At 49.4% G+C, this 20,702-nt stretch overlaps 1 long non-coding RNA gene and 1 pseudogene across 1 annotated transcript; one reads left to right on the top strand and one right to left on the bottom strand.

The window, feature by feature from the left end:
• Window positions 1–347: 347 nt before the first annotated feature.
• Window positions 348–1,623, top strand: LOC119142155. The gene is made up of 3 exons (XR_005102175.1): window positions 348–392; window positions 654–767; window positions 1,354–1,623. It is a non-coding gene; the product is annotated as an uncharacterized LOC119142155 (long non-coding RNA).
• A 1,581-nt stretch (window positions 1,624–3,204) lies between these two features.
• On the bottom strand, window positions 3,205–4,563 carry LOC119142154 (annotated as a pseudogene).
• Window positions 4,564–20,702: the final 16,139 nt, after the last annotated feature.

Raw genomic sequence — 20,702 nt, 5'->3', positions numbered from 1 at the left:
ATGTTTGGGAGACTGCAGGGTTTGGGCTCTCGTGTTCCCTTGTAACCTTCTGGTGCGAGTGTGTGCCCCTTGCCCACGGAGCACTTGGATCTCATGACAAGTGCAAGTTCCTCTTCACAAATGTCTTCCCCTGTTCCCTCGGGTAGCCCTTCTCTGTCAACGCAGAGTGAATTTGGTCTGGAGAAAAGAGGGACAGTGCTGGCAAGTAAACCGTCGGGCAGCAAACCGCTAAGTCAAAGTAGATGGCTCTCCGGCTGAACACTCAGTGTGCCCTCTGTTCCCGTCAGGAAAATGAACACGCTGCGGACCTAATCGTTGAGCAGAAATTCCACCGGACCATCACTGGGCAGAAGGCTGAGCGGGTCTGGGAAATCCGGGAGCAATTCCCAGAGGTAAGGCTTTGTAGGAGAGGAGGAATCCAGAGGGGTTCTTTCCTACATGGGTAGTAGGCCTGTCGTCACAGAAGTCGTAACTTTAGTGGCTCTGTAGCGCAAGTGTCTGAGAAGATAGTTCTTTTAGCCAGAGGCCGCTAACACGGTTCCCCGTTTCTGAATGGGAAAAGGGCATGTGTAGGATCCCCCCAACCTTTGCATGTGTCTGACACAAGGGTTCTTGCTTTTGCTTGAGCTAACTCTAAATGACCGCTCCTGCAGGTTATCATCAACTTCCCAGACCCTGCACACAAGAGTGACATCGTCCAACTCCGAGGTCCCAAAAACGAGGTGGAGAAGTGCACCGAGTACATGCAAAAGACGGTGGCAGACCTGGTAAGGAGGTCTTCTGCCTGCACTTCCCTCCTCCGTGCCTGGATAACCCTGGGGCAAAGCAGAGCTCTACTGGCTTGGGTAGAGCTAAAACACCTCAAGAGGAGGGAGCTGTCGACGCTGTTTTGGCTGAATGGAGGCAGGGGGTAGTACCTGTTATGGGAAGGCTATAGGGGAACGTCCTTGCCTTTGTTTAGTCTTACAAGTCCCTCGTATAGAGAACTTCCTTGGGTCTAAGCCTCTTTTCAAAAGCTCGTTTATCAGAGTTCCTGAAGTCGGGCCTCCCTTGCCACGACAGTGTAATCTTCAGTTCTCCCTTCCTTTCTCCCTTAGGTTGAAAACAGCTTTTCTATTTCTGTCCCCATCTGCAAACAGTTCCACAAGAACATCGTAGGGAAAGGAGGTGCCAACATCAAGAAGGTGAGATATTGCTCCTAACTCAAGTGCTCGTGATGATCACTGCCTGCAGCAAAATCCCACTGGATGCTCTCTCCTGCCCATTGGTGATGTCCAATATAGCCTGCGAGGGTTTTTCTTCTGACATGGGACGCTTCTGAGATGATTTTTTTTTTTTTTCCCTTTGTGGCAGATCCGTAAAGAAAGCAACACCAAAATTGATCTCCCAGCAAAGAACAGCAACTCGGAGACAATTGTTATCACAGGCAAGAGGGCAAACTGTGAGGCTGCTCGCCACAGGATAACATCACTTTGGAAGGACCTACAGAAGATGTGCATGTGGCTCAGGAACCGATTGAAGCCATGCTCAAGGAACTGGTGAGCTGGAGTTACTAGTTCCAGTAAGAAACTGGGGGAAGAAGGGGCAACAGAGCAGAGGTGATGAGGTGTTTGTCACATCCATAGGATGTCTTGGCATGCTTAATCGAACTTGCAGGAGACAAATTGTGTGGCCAGGTGGATGACACCCCTTGGTTATGAACCTCATCCATAGCATCCTTGAAAAGTCAGCATTAATTTTTTTGGTGCGGAGAAGGAAGGATTCTCTTGGTTATAGCTGGAGAGGCATAGAAGTGAGTCTTTTCAATGTTTCATGAGCACAATGCTCTCTTCTCAAAGCAGAGGAATGCTTGTGCTCTGCTGAAGAGCAGAAGTGCTTGTAGCTGACCGCTGGCGAGTCAGTGCCAATACTGGCAGTAGGCAGTTACTTAGGGCACGAGACAGAAGCGGTGGCCTGTCCTACCTGGCCCTATATAATATATATATGTATGTATGTGCGTACAATATTATATATATATAAAATTCTTTTTAGATCCACGGGATGGATTACGCAGTAATCAAGGCTGAGCACCAATTCCACCGACACCTTATTGGCAAGTGTGAAGAGGAAGATGAAGCCCAAGGCTCACAGTATCGGTGGATCTCATTTGATGGTGCCTCCGTGTGGTGTGGCTAGTCAGCTGAATACCTGAATGCCGGTTGGGATGGCGATGATTATAGTGGCGGAGATGAAGTATGATCGGCTGTCTACGTCTATTCCGACAGTGAATATGTGGTGGGCTCATATGACAAAGCCCAGGAATCCAATCGATAGTATAGCTCAGACTATTCCTATGTAGCCGAATGGTTCTTTTTTGCCTGCGTAATACGTTACAACATGTGAGATGATTCCAAAGCCGTGAAGGATTAAGATGTAAACTTCCTGGTGGCCAAAGAATCAGAACAGGTGCTGGTAGAGAATGGGGTCTCCCCCTCCAGCGGGGTCAAAGAATGTAGTGTTTACGTTTCGGTCGGTCAGTAGTATGGTGATGCCGGCGGCCAGGACTGGAAGTGAGGGCACTAGGAGTATGGATCATACGAATAGGGGAGTTGGATGTTGCGATAAGGCAGGGGGGGTTATGTTAATGGCTGTTGTGTTAAAGTTGATGGCCCCTAAGATGGAAGACACACCTGCGAGGTGTAGGGAGAAGATGGCTAGGTCTACTGAGGCGCCAGCATGGGCTAGGTTGCCTGCTAGGGGTGGGTATATGGTTCATCCTGTTCCGACTCCAGCTTCTACTGTGGAGGACGCTAGGAGCAGTAGGAAGGACGGAGGAAGTAGTTCAGAAACTGATGTTGTTTATGCGGGGGAATGCTATGTCTGGGGCTCCAATTATAAGGGGGACTAGTCAGTTTCCAAACCCTTCGATTATAATAGCTATAACTGTGAAGAAGATTCTTACGAAGGCATGGGCGGTGATGATGACATTGTAGATTTGGTCGTCTCCTAGGAGAGTTCCTGGTTGGCCAAGTTCTGCTCGAATAAGGAGGCTGAGGGCGGTACTCGGCTATGCCTGCCCATGCTCCGAAGAGTAGGTATAGGGTGCCGATGTCATTGTGGTTTGTTGAAACTAGTCATCGGTTGATGAAGGTCACGGGTCAGGTGGCTGAGTGTTTAGGCGTTAGGCTGTAGTCCTTTTTACAGAGGTTGAATTCCTCTTCTTATCGACTCTGTGGTGAAGTTCATGTTGAGTTGCAAACTCATTGATGTACGCTGAGAGTGTGCCGGAGTCTGGTAGACAGAAGCTCGTTGGTTTGAGCGTCTAGCTGTTAATTAGAAGTTTATGGGATCGAGGCCCGTCTGTCTAGGCTTATCGTGGAGGCCCTAGCTGAATTAGAGTATCTGAGTTGCATTTAGATGGTGCAGGTTTAGTGTCCTGCGGGCCTTAGTGGTGTGGGCAGAAACTAAGAGGATTTAACTCTTAGTTAAGGCTTTGAAGGCCTTCGGTTTGGTAGGCAGGGGATCCTAAGTTTCTTAGGTAACGGTCAGGATTGCGGGAGAAGGGGGGAGAAGGAGGACTGACAGAGAAATTAAGGTAGCAATTGGTGTGCCTGTGGATTTGTTATTGTATCATTGTTTTATGAAGCTTGTAGTGTTTGGTGGGAGTGTGGAGCAATATGCAAGGCGTAGGTAGAAAAATAAACCTAGTAGGGAGAGTATTGAAATAATTATGGCTGCGGTTGATATCTCTTGCTTAGTTAGTTCCTGGATAATGAGTCATTTTGGTAAAAAGCCAGGGAGTGGGGGCAGGCCGGCTAGGGATAGTAGTGCTAGCGTCAAGGATGCGTTTAGTGATGGTATTTTTGTTCAGGAGGTTATTATTGTGGATAGTTTTGAGGAGTTGGTTGTGTTGAGGGCTAAGAAAATGGAGGCGGTTCTTAAGGAGTATGGGTAGAAGGTTATTAATGTTAGCTTGGGGTTGTATATGAGGATGATGGTTATTCAGCCTAGGTGGGCGATCGATGAGAAAGCTAGGACTTTTCGGATTTGTGTTTGGTTAAGTCCTGTTCGCCCTCCGATGGCTGCGGATGCAATGGCCACGGTTGTCAGTAGGAGTGGGTTCAGTGAGGGGGCAGTTAAGAAAAGAAGAGTGAGTGGGGGGAGTTTTATTCATGTAGAGACGAGTAGGGCAGTGGTTATAGGTGAGCCTTGTATGACCTCTGGACATCAGAAGTGAAAGGGTACTAGGCCTAGTTTTATTGCGACTGCTGTAGTTAGTAGTAGGGAGGCTGTTGGGTGGCTTAGTCGCGGAATGTCTCATTGTCCGGTGAACTGTGCGTTGATTGTGCTTGAGAAGAGGATTAATGCGGAGGCGGTTGCTTGGACGAGAAAGTATTTGATTGCAGCTTCCATAGCTCGAGGGTGGTGTGATTTTGAAAGGAAGGGGATAATGGCAAGGGTGTTGATTTCTAGTCCAGGCCAGGCTAGCAGTCAGTGGTTGCTTGAAATTGTGATGGTTGTTCCTAGTAGAAGGCTTAAGGAGAACGTTAGTTTTGTGACGGGGCTCATTTAGTAGAGGAAGAGGTTAAACCATCATTTTCGGGGTATGGGCCCGATAGCTTTTGTTTAGCTGACCCTACTGGGAAGTAATATAAGGGGAGTATGGAGCGCTTTGATCTCTTCTGTGCAGGTTCAATTCCTGTCTTCCTAAGGTTTTCAACGGAGACAATGGGATTCGGACATAGAGACGGTCTCCGGTTCACCTCAAACAGGAGAACTGAATGCAGTTGTTCGTGTTTTCCGAGAATGGAATGTACCACTCCACCTTGTTACTGATTCTGCTTATGTTGCAGGTATTGTTCCACGAGCTGAAGCTTCTGTGCTGCGGAGTGTTTCGCATTCACAACCCTTTACCCTGTTACAGGAACTTATTTTCCTTTTGGACTCTCGATCTGCGCCTTATTTTGTTATGCATATTAGGTCTCATACCTCGCTACCTGGTTTTCTTGCAGAAGGCAATCGACGAGCTGACCTATTGCCGTGACCAGTTCAAGTACTGCCAGACCGTATTGCACAAGCTAAGCGAAGGCACTCTTTTTTTCCATCGAAACGCTGGAGCTCTTAAGCGACAGTTTGGCCTTGCTGCTCAACAAGCATCAAGTATTATTGCTGTCTGTCCCGATTGTCAAAAACATTCTTTCCCATCAGTTGCTGCAGGAGTTAATCCTAGAGGATTACAAAGCCTACCGTTATGGCAAACAGATGTCACGCATGATTCTGAATTTGGTAGCCTTAAATATATCCACTCTTCCATTGATACATTTTCAGGTGCCTTGGTTGCCTCGTGTCACACAGGAGAAAAGGCACGAGCTGTTCGTAGACATTTAATGCGTGCTTTTGCTGCTTTAGGTATTCCCTTAAGCTGGACCGTTGTCGGTCTTTATCTTTACGTTTCAACAACTGTAAAAACCTCTTTTGCCCTATGGGGTAGAACTCACATTACCGGCATTGCTCATTCCCCCACCGGTCGATCTCTCATTGAAGGGTCTCATCGGTCTCTGAAACGTTTATGACAACAACAAAAAGGGGGAATGGGCATGGCTATTCCCGAGGAACGGTTACAGAAAGCGTTGTATGTTTTTAATTTTTTGAATTGTTCTTGAATAGATAACGACCCACCGATAGGTCGACGTTTCACTGCAGCTACCTCCGTCGAGGCACGGGTTAAAGGCCCGGTATCGGTCCGAGATGCAGAAACAGGTAAAATTATGGGACCATATCCTCTTGTTACACGGGGAAAAGGTTATGCTTGTGTCTCTACAGAAAAAGGACCTAGATGGATCCCAGCGAAGAATGTAAGACCTTTCCGTGAACCTTTACCGCAGGCAGCTGATAGCGACACCGACGCTACAGAATGAAATAAAAACTGTGTGAGGATTACTGTTTTGCATTAATGTTAGATACCCAAAATCAGGACATAGGATATAGATTTCGCTTTTTACAGCGCCTAGAACGAGCACTATCACCCTGGATCAAGCCACTGAACAGAGGTAATACTCTCGGACCAAGCGGGGGAAAGGGACGACTCATTGTCCATGGAACGATGATTCCATTGACACTGATAAGGGGAAGGGAGGATTCATAATGAGAGAACAACTAGGTATTATGAAGGAGAACAGGAACTGGGGGAAGAAGGGGCAACAGAGCAGAGGTGATGAGGTGTTTGTCACATCCATAGGATGTCTTGGCATGCTTAATCGTACTTGCAGGAGACAAATTGTGTGGCCAGGTGGATGACACCCCTTGGTTATGAACCTCATCCATAGCATCCTTGAAAAGTCAGCATTAATTTTTTTGGTGCGGAGAAGGAAGGATTCTCTTGGTTATAGCTGGAGAGGCATAGAAGTCAGTCTTTTCAATGTTTCATGAGCACAATGCTCTCTTCTCAAAGCAGAGGAATGCTTGTGCTCTGCTGAAGAGCAGAAGTGCTTGTAGCTGACCGCTGGTGAGTCAGTGCCAATACTGGCAGTAGGCAGTTACTTAGGGCACGAGACAGAAGCGGTGGCCTGTCCTACCTGGCCCTATATATTATAATATAAAATAATGTACATCCATACATATATAGATAGATATAAAAGATATAATTCTTTTTAGATCCACGGGACGGATTACGCAATAATCAAGGCTGACCACCAATTCCACCGACACCTCATTGGCAAGAAAGCAGCTAAACGGTAAGTGGAGTGCCTTTCTAGTCCTTCCCATGCTCACACTCTTCGTGTTTAGTAGATGGTATCAGGGGCTCTGTAGCTCACCCAGTGTGCTGTCTCCATCACATTTCCTCTGCTTTTCTGGAGTGGTGGTGGTACAAGGAGAGAAATGGGCCGTCAGGCCTTGCGATGGCTTGAACGGGTGAAAGTACCTTGGGAGCCTGAACAGTAGTGGAATTACTTTGATGTGTCCTGGAGGAATTTTTTTTTTTTTTTTTTCCACACGTTGCTCTGTGCGAATGACATTTTAGCAGCCAGTTGTGGGTGGTGGAAATGTGCTTGGTGAGCTTGTCCCTGTAGAGGAATGAAGGCGGTGGGTTGATTAGCATTGATAACACGCAGCTGTGGCCTTGCCTCAGAGGCAGTGGGTTGATTGACATGGGCGATGTGCAGGTGTAGCTGGTTCCCGCTAAGGGGTTAAATAGCCCTGTGGCTTGTGGGAGAGGGTGTCAGCTGGAGGAGGAGCAGTGTGGTCTGGCCTCTGGAGGAAGGTGCTACAGCACCGGCAGTAGAATATGGCCAACGCTAAAGCCTTGTTGCGGTCTGCTAGTTTGATAGCACTGCAACGTGTCCCCAGCCAAGAGTTTGGGGTAGAAAGGAACGATTATCCTCTGCTCTAAATGTGATACTGTTTGGGGAAGAAACACGCCTGGCTCTGACAAGGGAACAATGGGCTCTGTAGATGCCACGGTATTTACTTGGACAGGCTCTCGTGTGGCACAGGTCTGCTCTCGCTGAACTCCAGGGGGAAGAGGCAATTTCCCCTGGCTCAACCCTACCCCACCGAGCCCTTCCCAGAGGCGGCTTTACTTCTTCATCAGCCTCTGAGCAGTGATAATCCAGGTGCCTTGCTTCCAGGTCTTTGCCTAGCAGACGGCGTCACCACAGTCCTTGCCTCGAAGTGAACAGGATGAAGGATCTGTACAAGGTGTCTGTGCGCATTCCCCCGGACAACGAGAAGAGCAACCCGATCAGAATGGAAGGAGACCCACAGGGGGTCCCACAGGCCAAGAGCGAGCTGCTGGAACTCGCTTCCCGTATGGTGAGTGGGTAGGACGTGATGTTTGGGAGACTGCAGGGTTTGGGCTCTCGTGTTCCCTTGTAACCTTCTGGTGCGAGTGTGTGCCCCTTGCCCACGGAGCACTTGGATCTCATGACAAGTGCAAGTTCCTCTTCACAAATGTCTTCCCCTGTTCCCTCGGGTAGCCCTTCTCTGTCAACGCAGAGTGAATTTGGTCTGGAGAAAAGAGGGACAGTGCTGGCAAGTAAACCGTCGGGCAGCAAACCGCTAAGTCAAAGTAGACGGCTCTCCGGCTGAACACTCAGTGTGCCCTCTGTTCCCGTCAGGAAAATGAACACGCTGCGGACCTAATCGTTGAGCAGAAATTCCACCGGACCATCACTGGGCAGAAGGCTGAGCGGGTCTGGGAAATCCGGGAGCAATTCCCAGAGGTAAGGCTTTGTAGGAGAGGAGGAATCCAGAGGGGTTCTTTCCTACATGGGTAGTAGGCCTGTCGTCACAGAAGTCGTAACTTTAGTGGCTCTGTAGCGCAAGTGTCTGAGAAGATAGTTCTTTTAGCCAGAGGCCGCTAACACGGTTCCCCGTTTCTGAATGGGAAAAGGGCATGTGTAGGATCCCCCCAACCTTTGCATGTGTCTGACACAAGGGTTCTTGCTTTTGCTTGAGCTAACTCTAAATGACCGCTCCTGCAGGTTATCATCAACTTCCCAGACCCTGCACACAAGAGTGACATCGTCCAACTCCGAGGTCCCAAAAACGAGGTGGAGAAGTGCACCGAGTACATGCAAAAGACGGTGGCAGACCTGGTAAGGAGGTCTTCTGCCTGCACTTCCCTCCTCCGTGCCTGGATAACCCTGGGGCAAAGCAGAGCTCTACTGGCTTGGGTAGAGCTAAAACACCTCAAGAGGAGGGAGCTGTCGACGCTGTTTTGGCTGAATGGAGGCAGGGGGTAGTACCTGTTATGGGAAGGCTATAGGGGAACGTCCTTGCCTTTGTTTAGTCTTACAAGTCCCTCGTATAGAGAACTTCCTTGGGTCTAAGCCTCTTTTCAAAAGCTCGTTTATCAGAGTTCCTGAAGTCGGGCCTCCCTTGCCACGACAGTGTAATCTTCAGTTCTCCCTTCCTTTCTCCCTTAGGTTGAAAACAGCTTTTCTATTTCTGTCCCCATCTGCAAACAGTTCCACAAGAACATCGTAGGGAAAGGAGGTGCCAACATCAAGAAGGTGAGATATTGCTCCTAACTCAAGTGCTCGTGATGATCACTGCCTGCAGCAAAATCCCACTGGATGCTCTCTCCTGCCCATTGGTGATGTCCAATATAGCCTGCGAGGGTTTTTCTTCTGACATGGGACACTTCTGAGATGATTTTTTTTTTTTTTTCTTTATGGCAGATCCGTAAAGAAAGCAACACCATAATTGATCTCCCAGCAAAGAACAGCAACTCGGAGACAATTGTTATCACAGGCAAGAGGGCAAACTGTGAGGCTGCTCGCCACAGGATAACATCACTTTGGAAGGACCTACAGAAGATGTGCATGTGGCTCAGGAACCGATTGAAGCCATGCTCAAGGAACTGGTGAGCTGGAGTTACTAGTTCCAGTAAGAAACTGGGGGAAGAAGGGGCAACAGAGCAGAGGTGATGAGGTGTTTGTCACATCCATAGGATGTCTTGGCATGCTTAATCGTACTTGCAGGAGACAAATTGTGTGGCCAGGTGGATGACACCCCTTGGTTATGAACCTCATCCATAGCATCCTTGAAAAGTCAGCATTAATTTTTTTGGTGCGGAGAAGGAAGGATTCTCTTGGTTATAGCTGGAGAGGCATAGAAGTGAGTCTTTTCAATGTTTCATGAGCACAATGCTCTCTTCTCAAAGCAGAGGAATGCTTGTGCTCTGCTGAAGAGCAGAAGTGCTTGTAGCTGACCGCTGGTGAGTCAGTGCCAATACTGGCAGTAGGCAGTTACTTAGGGCACGAGACAGAAGCGGTGGCCTGTCCTACCTGGCCCTATATATTATAATATAAAATAATGTACATCCATACATATATAGATAGATATAAAAAATATAATTCTTTTTAGATCCACGGGACGGATTACGCAATAATCAAGGCTGACCACCAATTCCACCGACACCTCATTGGCAAGAAAGCAGCTAAACGGTAAGTGGAGTGCCTTTCTAGTCCTTCCCATGCTCACACTCTTCGTGTTTAGTAGATGGTATCAGGGGCTCTGTAGCTCACCCAGTGTGCTGTCTCCATCACATTTCCTCTGCTTTTCTGGAGTGGTGGTGGTACAAGGAGAGAAATGGGCCGTCAGGCCTTGCGATGGCTTGAACGGGTGAAAGTACCTTGGGAGCCTGAACAGTAGTGGAATTACTTTGATGTGTCCTGGAGGAATTTTTTTTTTTTTTTTTTTCCACACGTTGCTCTGTGCGAATGACATTTTAGCAGCCAGTTGTGGGTGGTGGAAATGTGCTTGGTGAGCTTCTCCCTGTAGAGGAATGAAGGCGGTGGGTTGATTAGCATTGATAACACGCAGCTGTGGCCTTGCCTCAGAGGCAGTGGGTTGATTGACATGGGCGATGTGCAGGTGTAGCTGGTTCCCGCTAAGGGGTTAAATAGCCCTGTGGCTTGTGGGAGAGGGTGTCAGCTGGAGGAGGAGCAGTGTGGTCTGGCCTCTGGAGGAAGGTGCTACAGCACCGGCAGTAGAATATGGCCAACGCTAAAGCCTTGTTGCGGTCTGCTAGTTTGATAGCACTGCAACGTGTCCCCAGCCAAGAGTTTGGGGTAGAAAGGAACGATTATCCTCTGCTCTAAATGTGATACTGTTTGGGGAAGAAACACGCCTGGCTCTGACAAGGGAACAATGGGCTCTGTAGATGCCACGGTATTTACTTGGACAGGCTCTCGTGTGGCACAGGTCTGCTCTCGCTGAACTCCAGGGGGAAGAGGCAATTTCCCCTGGCTCAACCCTACCCCACCGAGCCCTTCCCAGAGGCGGCTTTACTTCTTCATCAGCCTCTGAGCAGTGATAATCCAGGTGCCTTGCTTCCAGGTCTTTGCCTAGCAGACGGCGTCACCACAGTCCTTGCCTCGAAGTTAACAGGATGAAGGATCTGTACAAGGTGTCTGTGCGCATTCCCCCGGACAACGAGAAGAGCAACCCGATCAGAATGGAAGGAGACCCACAGGGGGTCCCACAGGCCAAGAGCGAGCTGCTGGAACTCGCTTCCCGTATGGTGAGTGGGTAGGACGTGATGTTTGGGAGACTGCAGGGTTTGGGCTCTCGTGTTCCCTTGTAACCTTCTGGTGCGAGTGTGTGCCCCTTGCCCACGGAGCACTTGGATCTCATGACAAGTGCAAGTTCCTCTTCACAAATGTCTTCCCCTGTTCCCTCGGGTAGCCCTTCTCTGTCAACGCAGAGTGAATTTGGTCTGGAGAAAAGAGGGACAGTGCTGGCAAGTAAACCGTCGGGCAGCAAACCGCTAAGTCAAAGTAGATGGCTCTCCGGCTGAACACTCAGTGTGCCCTCTGTTCCCGTCAGGAAAATGAACACGCTGCGGACCTAATCGTTGAGCAGAAATTCCACCGGACCATCACTGGGCAGAAGGCTGAGCGGGTCTGGGAAATCCGGGAGCAATTCCCTGAGGTAAGGCTTTGTAGGAGAGGAGGAATCCAGAGGGGTTCTTTCCTACATGGGTAGTAGGCCTGTCGTCACAGAAGTCGTAACTTTAGTGGCTCTGTAGCGCAAGTGTCTGAGAAGATAGTTCTTTTAGCCAGAGGCCGCTAACACGGTTCCCCGTTTCTGAATGGGAAAAGGGCATGTGTAGGATCCCCCCAACCTTTGCATGTGTCTGACACAAGGGTTCTTGCTTTTGCTTGAGCTAACTCTAAATGACCGCTCCTGCAGGTTATCATCAACTTCCCAGACCCTGCACACAAGAGTGACATCGTCCAACTCCGAGGTCCCAAAAACGAGGTGGAGAAGTGCACCGAGTACATGCAAAAGACGGTGGCAGACCTGGTAAGGAGGTCTTCTGCCTGCACTTCCCTCCTCCGTGCCTGGATAACCCTGGGGCAAAGCAGAGCTCTACTGGCTTGGGTAGAGCTAAAACACCTCAAGAGGAGGGAGCTGTCGACGCTGTTTTGGCTGAATGGAGGCAGGGGGTAGTACCTGTTATGGGAAGGCTATAGGGGAACGTCCTTGCCTTTGTTTAGTCTTACAAGTCCCTCGTATAGAGAACTTCCTTGGGTCTAAGCCTCTTTTCAAAAGCTCGTTTATCAGAGTTCCTGAAGTCGGGCCTCCCTTGCCACGACAGTGTAATCTTCAGTTCTCCCTTCCTTTCTCCCTTAGGTTGAAAACAGCTTTTCTATTTCTGTCCCCATCTGCAAACAGTTCCACAAGAACATCGTAGGGAAAGGAGGTGCCAACATCAAGAAGGTGAGATATTGCTCCTAACTCAAGTGCTCGTGATGATCACTGCCTGCAGCAAAATCCCACTGGATGCTCTCTCCTGCCCATTGGTGATGTCCAATATAGCCTGCGAGGGTTTTTCTTCTGACATGGGACGCTTCTGAGATGATTTTTTTTTTTTTTTTCTTTTGTGGCAGATCCGTAAAGAAAGCAACACCATAATTGATCTCCCAGCAAAGAACAGCAACTCGGAGACAATTGTTATCACAGGCAAGAGGGCAAACTGTGAGGCTGCTCGCCACAGGATAACATCACTTTGGAAGGACCTACAGAAGATGTGCATGTGGCTCAGGAACCGATTGAAGCCATGCTCAAGGAACTGGTGAGCTGGAGTTACTAGTTCCAGTAAGAAACTGGGGGAAGAAGGGGCAACAGAGCAGAGGTGATGAGGTGTTTGTCACATCCATAGGATGTCTTGGCATGCTTAATCGAACTTGCAGGAGACAAATTGTGTGGCCAGGTGGATGACACCCCTTGGTTATGAACCTCATCCATAGCATCCTTGAAAAGTCAGCATTAATTTTTTTGGTGCGGAGAAGGAAGGATTCTCTTGGTTATAGCTGGAGAGGCATAGAAGTCAGTCTTTTCAATGTTTCATGAGCACAATGCTCTCTTCTCAAAGCAGAGGAATGCTTGTGCTCTGCTGAAGAGCAGAAGTGCTTGTAGCTGACCGCTGGTGAGTCAGTGCCAATAGTGGCAGTAGGCAGTTACTTAGGGCACGAGACAGAAGCGGTGGCCTGTCCTACCTGGCCCTATATATTATAATATAAAATAATGTACATCCATACATATATAGATAGATATAAAAGATATAATTCTTTTTAGATCCACGGGACGGATTACGCAATAATCAAGGCTGACCACCAATTCCACCGACACCTCATTGGCAAGAAAGCAGCTAAACGGTAAGTGGAGTGCCTTTCTAGTCCTTCCCATGCTCACACTCTTCGTGTTTAGTAGATGGTATCAGGGGCTCTGTAGCTCACCCAGTGTGCTGTCTCCATCACATTTCCTCTGCTTTTCTGGAGTGGTGGTGGTACAAGGAGAGAAATGGGCCGTCAGGCCTTGCGATGGCTTGAACGGGTGAAAGTACCTTGGGAGCCTGAACAGTAGTGGAATTACTTTGATGTGTCCTGGAGGAATTTTTTTTTTTTTTTTTTTTCACACGCTGCTCTGTGCGAATGACATTTTAGCAGCCAGTTGTGGGTGGTGGAAATGTGCTTGGTGAGCTTGTCCCTGTAGAGGAATGAAGGCGGTGGGTTGATTAGCATTGATAACACGCAGCTGTGGCCTTGCCTCAGAGGCAGTGGGTTGATTGACATGGGCGATGTGCAGGTGTAGCTGGTTCCCGCTAAGGGGTTAAATAGCCCTGTGGCTTGTGGGAGAGGGTGTCAGCTGGAGGAGGAGCAGTGTGGTCTGGCCTCTGGAGGAAGGTGCTACAGCACCGGCAGTAGAATATGGCCAACGCTAAAGCCTTGTTGCGGTCTGCTAGTTTGATAGCACTGCAACGTGTCCCCAGCCAAGAGTTTGGGGTAGAAAGGAACGATTATCCTCTGCTCTAAATGTGATACTGTTTGGGGAAGAAACACGCCTGGCTCTGACAAGGGAACAATGGGCTCTGTAGATGCCACGGTATTTACTTGGACAGGCTCTCGTGTGGCACAGGTCTGCTCTCGCTGAACTCCAGGGGGAAGAGGCAATTTCCCCTGGCTCAACCCTACCCCACTGAGCCCTTCCCAGAGGCGGCTTTACTTCTTCATCAGCCTCTGAGCAGTGATAATCCAGGTGCCTTGCTTCCAGGTCTTTGCCTAGCAGACGGCGTCACCACAGTCCTTGCCTCGAAGTTAACAGGATGAAGGATCTGTACAAGGTGTCTGTGCGCATTCCCCCGGACAACGAGAAGAGCAACCCGATCAGAATGGAAGGAGACCCACAGGGGGTCCCACAGGCCAAGAGCGAGCTGCTGGAACTCGCTTCCCGTATGGTGAGTGGGTAGGACGTGATGTTTGGGAGACTGCAGGGTTTGGGCTCTCGTGTTCCCTTGTAACCTTCTGGTGCGAGTGTGTGCCCCTTGCCCACGGAGCACTTGGATCTCATGACAAGTGCAAGTTCCTCTTCACAAATGTCTTCCCCTGTTCCCTCGGGTAGCCCTTCTCTGTCAACGCAGAGTGAATTTGGTCTGGAGAAAAGAGGGACAGTGCTGGCAAGTAAACCGTCGGGCAGCAAACCGCTAAGTCAAAGTAGATGGCTCTCCGGCTGAACACTCAGTGTGCCCTCTGTTCCCGTCAGGAAAATGAACACGCTGCGGACCTAATCGTTGAGCAGAAATTCCACCGGACCATCACTGGGCAGAAGGCTGAGCGGATCTGGGAAATCCGGGAGCAATTCCCAGAGGTAAGGCTTTGTAGGAGAGGAGGAATCCAGAGGGGTTCTTTCCTACATGGGTAGTAGGCCTGTCGTCACAGAAGTCGTAACTTTAGTGGCTCTGTAGCGCAAGTGTCTGAGAAGATAGTTCTTTTAGCCAGAGGCCGCTAACACGGTTCCCCGTTTCTGAATGGGAAAAGGGCATGTGTAGGATCCCCCCAACCTTTGCATGTGTCTGACACAAGGGTTCTTGCTTTTGCTTGAGCTAACTCTAAATGACCGCTCCTGCAGGTTATCATCAACTTCCCAGACCCTGCACACAAGAGTGACATCGTCCAACTCCGAGGTCCCAAAAACGAGGTGGAGAAGTGCACCGAGTACATGCAAAAGACGGTGGCAGACCTGGTAAGGAGGTCTTCTGCCTGCACTTCCCTCCTCCGTGCCTGGATAACCCTGGGGCAAAGCAGAGCTCTACTGGCTTGGGTAGAGCTAAAACACCTCAAGAGGAGGGAGCTGTCGACGCTGTTTTGGCTGAATGGAGGCAGGGGGTAGTACCTGTTATGGGAAGGCTATAGGGGAACGTCCTTGCCTTTGTTTAGTCTTACAAGTCCCTCGTATAGAGAACTTCCTTGGGTCTAAGCCTCTTTTCAAAAGCTCGTTTATCAGAGTTCCTGAAGTCGGGCCTCCCTTGCCACGACAGTGTAATCTTCAGTTCTCCCTTCCTTTCTCCCTTAGGTTGAAAACAGCTTTTCTATTTCTGTCCCCATCTGCAAACAGTTCCACAAGAACATCGTAGGGAAAGGAGGTGCCAACATCAAGAAGGTGAGATATTGCTCCTAACTCAAGTGCTCGTGATGATCACTGCCTGCAGCAAAATCCCACTGGATGCTCTCTCCTGCCCATTGGTGATGTCCAATATAGCCTGCGAGGGTTTTTCTTCTGACATGGGACGCTTCTGAGATGATTTTTTTTTTTTTTTTCTTTGTGGCAGATCCGTAAAGAAAGCAACACCATAATTGATCTCCCAGCAAAGAACAGCAACTCGGAGACAATTGTTATCACAGGCAAGAGGGCAAACTGTGAGGCTGCTCGCCACAGGATAACATCACTTTGGAAGGACCTACAGAAGATGTGCATGTGGCTCAGGAACCGATTGAAGCCATGCTCAAGGAACTGGTGAGCTGGAGTTACTAGTTCCAGTAAGAAACTGGGGGAAGAAGGGGCAACAGAGCAGAGGTGATGAGGTGTTTGTCACATCCATAGGATGTCTTGGCATGCTTAATCGTACTTGCAGGAGACAAATTGTGTGGCCAGGTGGATGACACCCCTTGGTTATGAACCTCATCCATAGCATCCTTGAAAAGTCAGCATTATTTTTTTTGGTGCGGAGAAGGAAGGATTCTCTTGGTTATAGCTGGAGAGGCATAGAAGTCAGTCTTTTCAATGTTTCATGAGCACAATGCTCTCTTCTCAAAGCAGAGGAATGCTTGTGCTCTGCTGAAGAGCAGAAGTGCTTGTAGCTGACCGCTGGTGAGTCAGTGCCAATACTGGCAGTAGGCAGTTACTTAGGGCACGAGACAGAAGCGGTGGCCTGTCCTACCTGGCCCTATATATTATAATATAAAATAATGTACATCCATACATATATAGATAGATATAAAAAATATAATTCTTTTTAGATCCACGGGACGGATTACGCAATAATCAAGGCTGACCACCAATTCCACCGACACCTCATTGGCAAGAAAGCAGCTAAACGGTAAGTGGAGTGCCTTTCTAGTCCTTCCCATGCTCACACTCTTCGTGTTTAGTAGATGGTATCAGGGGCTCTGTAGCTCACCCAGTGTGCTGTCTCCATCACATTTCCTCTGCTTTTCTGGAGTGGTGGTGGTACAAGGAGAGAAATGGGCCGTCAGGCCTTGCGATGGCTTGAACGGGTGAAAGTACCTTGGGAGCCTGAACAGTAGTGGAATTACTTTGATGTGTCCTGGAGGAATTTTTTTTTTTTTTTTTTTTCCACACGTTGCTCTGTGCGAATGACATTTTAGCAGCCAGTTGTGGGTGGTGGAAATGTGCTTGGTGAGCTTGTCCCTGTAGAGGAATGAAGGCGGTGGGTTGATTAGCATTGATAACACGCAGCTGTGGCCTTGCCTCAGAGGCAGTGGGTTGATTGACATGGGCGATGTGCAGGTGTAGCTGGTTCCCGCTAAGGGGTTAAATAGCCCTGTGGCTTGTGGGAGAGGGTGTCAGCTGGAGGAGGAGCAGTGTGGTCTGGCCTCTGGAGGAAGGTGCTACAGCACCGGCAGTAGAATATGGCCAACGCTAAAGCCTTGTTGCGGTCTGCTAGTTTGATAGCACTGCAACGTGTCCCCAGCCAAGAGTTTGGGGTAGAAAGGAACGATTATCCTCTGCTCTAAATGTGATACTGTTTGGGGAAGAAACACGCCTGGCTCTGACAAGGGAACAATGGGCTCTGTAGATGCCACGGTATTTACTTGGACAGGCTCTCGTGTGGCACAGGTCTGCTCTCGCTGAACTCCAGGGGGAAGAGGCAATTTCCCCTGGCTCAACCCTACCCCACCGAGCCCTTCCCAGAGGCGGCTTTACTTCTTCATCAGCCTCTGAGCAGTGATAATCCAGGTGCCTTGCTTCCAGGTCTTTGCCTAGCAGACGGCGTCACCACAGTCCTTGCCTCGAAGTTAACAGGATGAAGGATCTGTACAAGGTGTCTGTGCGCATTCCCCCGGACAACGAGAAGAGCAACCCGATCAGAATGGAAGGAGACCCACAGGGGGTCCCACAGGCCAAGAAAGAGCTGCTGGAACTCGCTTCCCGTATGGTGAGTGGGTAGGACGTGATGTTTGGGAGACTGCAGGGTTTGGGCTCTCGTGTTCCCTTGTAACCTTCTGGTGCGAGTGTGTGCCCCTTGCCCACGGAGCACTTGGATCTCATGACAAGTGCAAGTTCCTCTTCACAAATGTCTTCCCCTGTTCCCTCGGGTAGCCCTTCTCTGTCAACGCAGAGTGAATTTGGTCTGGAGAAAAGAGGGACAGTGCTGGCAAGTAAACCGTCGGGCAGCAAACCGCTAAGTCAAAGTAGATGGCTCTCCGGCTGAACACTCAGTGTGCCCTCTGTTCCCATCAGGAAAATGAACACGCTGCGGACCTAATCGTTGAGCAGAAATTCCACCGGACCATCACTGGGCAGAAGGCTGAGCGGGTCTGGGAAATCCGGGAGCAATTCCCAGAGGTAAGGCTTTGTAGGAGAGGAGGAATCCAGAGGGGTTCTTTCCTACATGGGTAGTAGGCCTGTCGTCACAGAAGTCGTAACTTTAGTGGCTCTGTAGCGCAAGTGTCTGAGAAGATAGTTCTTTTAGCCAGAGGCCGCTAACACGGTTCCCCGTTTCTGAATGGGAAAAGGGCATGTGTAGGATCCCCCCAACCTTTGCATGTGTCTGACACAAGGGTTCTTGCTTTTGCTTGAGCTAACTCTAAATGACCGCTCCTGCAGGTTATCATCAACTTCCCAGACCCTGCACACAAGAGTGACATCGTCCAACTCCGAGGTCCCAAAAACGAGGTGGAGAAGTGCACCGAGTACATGCAAAAGATGGTGGCAGACCTGGTAAGGAGGTCTTCTGCCTGCACTTCCCTCCTCCGTGCCTGGATAACCCTGGGGCAAAGCAGAGCTCTACTGGCTTGGGTAGAGCTAAAACACCTCAAGAGGAGGGAGCTGTCGACGCTGTTTTGGCTGAATGGAGGCAGGGGGTAGTACCTGTTATGTGAAGGCTATAGGGGAACGTCCTTGCCTTTGTTTAGTCTTACAAGTCCCTCGTATAGAGAACTTCCTTGGGTCTAAGCCTCTTTTCAAAAGCTCGTTTATCAGAGTTCCTGAAGTCGGGCCTCCCTTGCCACGACAGTGTAATCTTCAGTTCTCCCTTCCTTTCTCCCTTAGGTTGAAAACAGCTTTTCTATTTCTGTCCCCATCTGCAAACAGTTCCACAAGAACATCGTAGGGAAAGGAGGTGCCAACATCAAGAAGGTGAGATATTGCTCCTAACTCAAGTGCTCGTGATGATCACTGCCTGCAGCAAAATCCCACTGGATGCTCTCTCCTGCCCATTGGTGATGTCCAATATAGCCTGCGAGGGTTTTTCTTCTGACATGGGACGCTTCTGAGATGATTTTTTTTTTTTTTTTCTTTGTGGCAGATCCGTAAAGAAAGCAACACCATAATTGATCTCCCAGCAAAGAACAGCAACTCGGAGACAATTGTTATCACAGGCAAGAGGGCAAACTGTGAGGCTGCTCGCCACAGGATAACATCACTTTGGAAGGACCTACAGAAGATGTGCATGTGGCTCAGGAACCGATTGAAGCCATGCTCAAGGAACTGGTGAGCTGGAGTTACTAGTTCCAGTAAGAAACTGGGGGAAGAAGGGGCAACAGAGCAGAGGTGATGAGGTGTTTGTCACATCCATAGGATGTCTTGGCATGCTTAATCGAACTTGCAGGAGACAAATTGTGTGGCCAGGTGGATGACACCCCTTGGTTATGAACCTCATCCATAGCATCCTTGAAAAGTCAGCATTAATTTTTTTGGTGCGGAGAAGGAAGGATTCTCTTGGTTATAGCTGGAGAGGCGTAGAAGTCAGTCTTTTCAATGTTTCATGAGCACAATGCTCTCTTCTCAAAGCAGAGGAATGCTTGTGCTCTGCTGAAGAGCAGAAGTGCTTGTAGCTGACCGCTGGTGAGTCAGTGCCAATAGTGGCAGTAGGCAGTTACTTAGGGCACGAGACAGAAGCGGTGGCCTGTCCTACCTGGCCCTATATATTATAATATAAAATAATGTACATCCATACATATATAGATAGATATAAAAGATATAATTCTTTTTAGATCCACGGGACGGATTACGCAATAATCAAGGCTGACCACCAATTCCACCGACACCTCATTGGCAAGAAAGCAGCTAAACGGTAAGTGGAGTGCCTTTCTAGTCCTTCCCATGCTCACACTCTTCGTGTTTAGTAGATGGTATCAGGGGCTCTGTAGCTCACCCAGTGTGCTGTCTCCATCACATTTCCTCTGCTTTTCTGGAGTGGTGGTGGTACAAGGAGAGAAATGGGCCGTCAGGCCTTGCGATGGCTTGAACGGGTGAAAGTACCTTGGGAGCCTGAACAGTAGTGGAATTACTTTGATGTGTCCTGGAGGAATTTTTTTTTTTTTTTTTTTTTCCACGTTGCTCTGTGCGAATGACATTTTAGCAGCCAGTTGTGGGTGGTGGAAATGTGCTTGGTGAGCTTGTCCCTGTAGAGGAATGAAGGCGGTGGGTTGATTAGCATTGATAACACGCAGCTGTGGCCTTGCCTCAGAGGCAGTGGGTTGATTGACATGGACGACGTGCAGGTGTAGCTGGTTCCCGCTAAGGGGTTAAATAGCCCTGTGGCTTGTGGGAGAGGGTGTCAGCTGGAGGAGGAGCAGTGTGGTCTGGCCTCTGGAGGAAGGTGCTACAGCACCGGCAGTAGAATATGGCCAACGCTAAAGCCTTGTTGCGGTCTGCTAGTTTGATAGCACTGCAACGTGTCCCCAGCCAAGAGTTTGGGGTAGAAAGGAACGATTATCCTCTGCTCTAAATGTGATACTGTTTGGGGAAGAAACACGCCTGGCTCTGACAAGGGAACAATGGGCTCTGTAGATGCCACGGTATTTACTTGGACAGGCTCTCGTGTGGCACAGGTCTGCTCTCGCTGAACTCCAGGGGGAAGAGGCAATTTCCCCTGGCTCAACCCTACCCCACTGAGCCCTTCCCAGAGGCGGCTTTACTTCTTCAACAGCCTCTGAGCAGTGATAATCCAGGTGCCTTGCTTCCAGGTCTTTGCCTAGCAGACGGCGTCACCACAGTCCTTGCCTCGAAGTTAACAGGATGAAGGATCTGTACAAGGTGTCTGTGCGCATTCCCCCGGACAACGAGAAGAGCAACCCGATCAGAATGGAAGGAGACCCACAGGGGGTCCCACAGGCCAAGAGCGAGCTGCTGGAACTCGCTTCCCGTATGGTGAGTGGGTAGGACGTGATGTTTGGGAGACTGCAGGG

Source organism: Falco rusticolus, unplaced genomic scaffold, assembly GCF_015220075.1.
Source record: "Falco rusticolus isolate bFalRus1 unplaced genomic scaffold, bFalRus1.pri scaffold_62_arrow_ctg1, whole genome shotgun sequence".
NCBI lineage: Eukaryota > Metazoa > Chordata > Aves > Falconiformes > Falconidae > Falco > Falco rusticolus.
The sequence above is the reverse complement of the archived record's forward strand: the minus strand, read 5'-3'. Positions and strand labels throughout refer to the sequence as shown.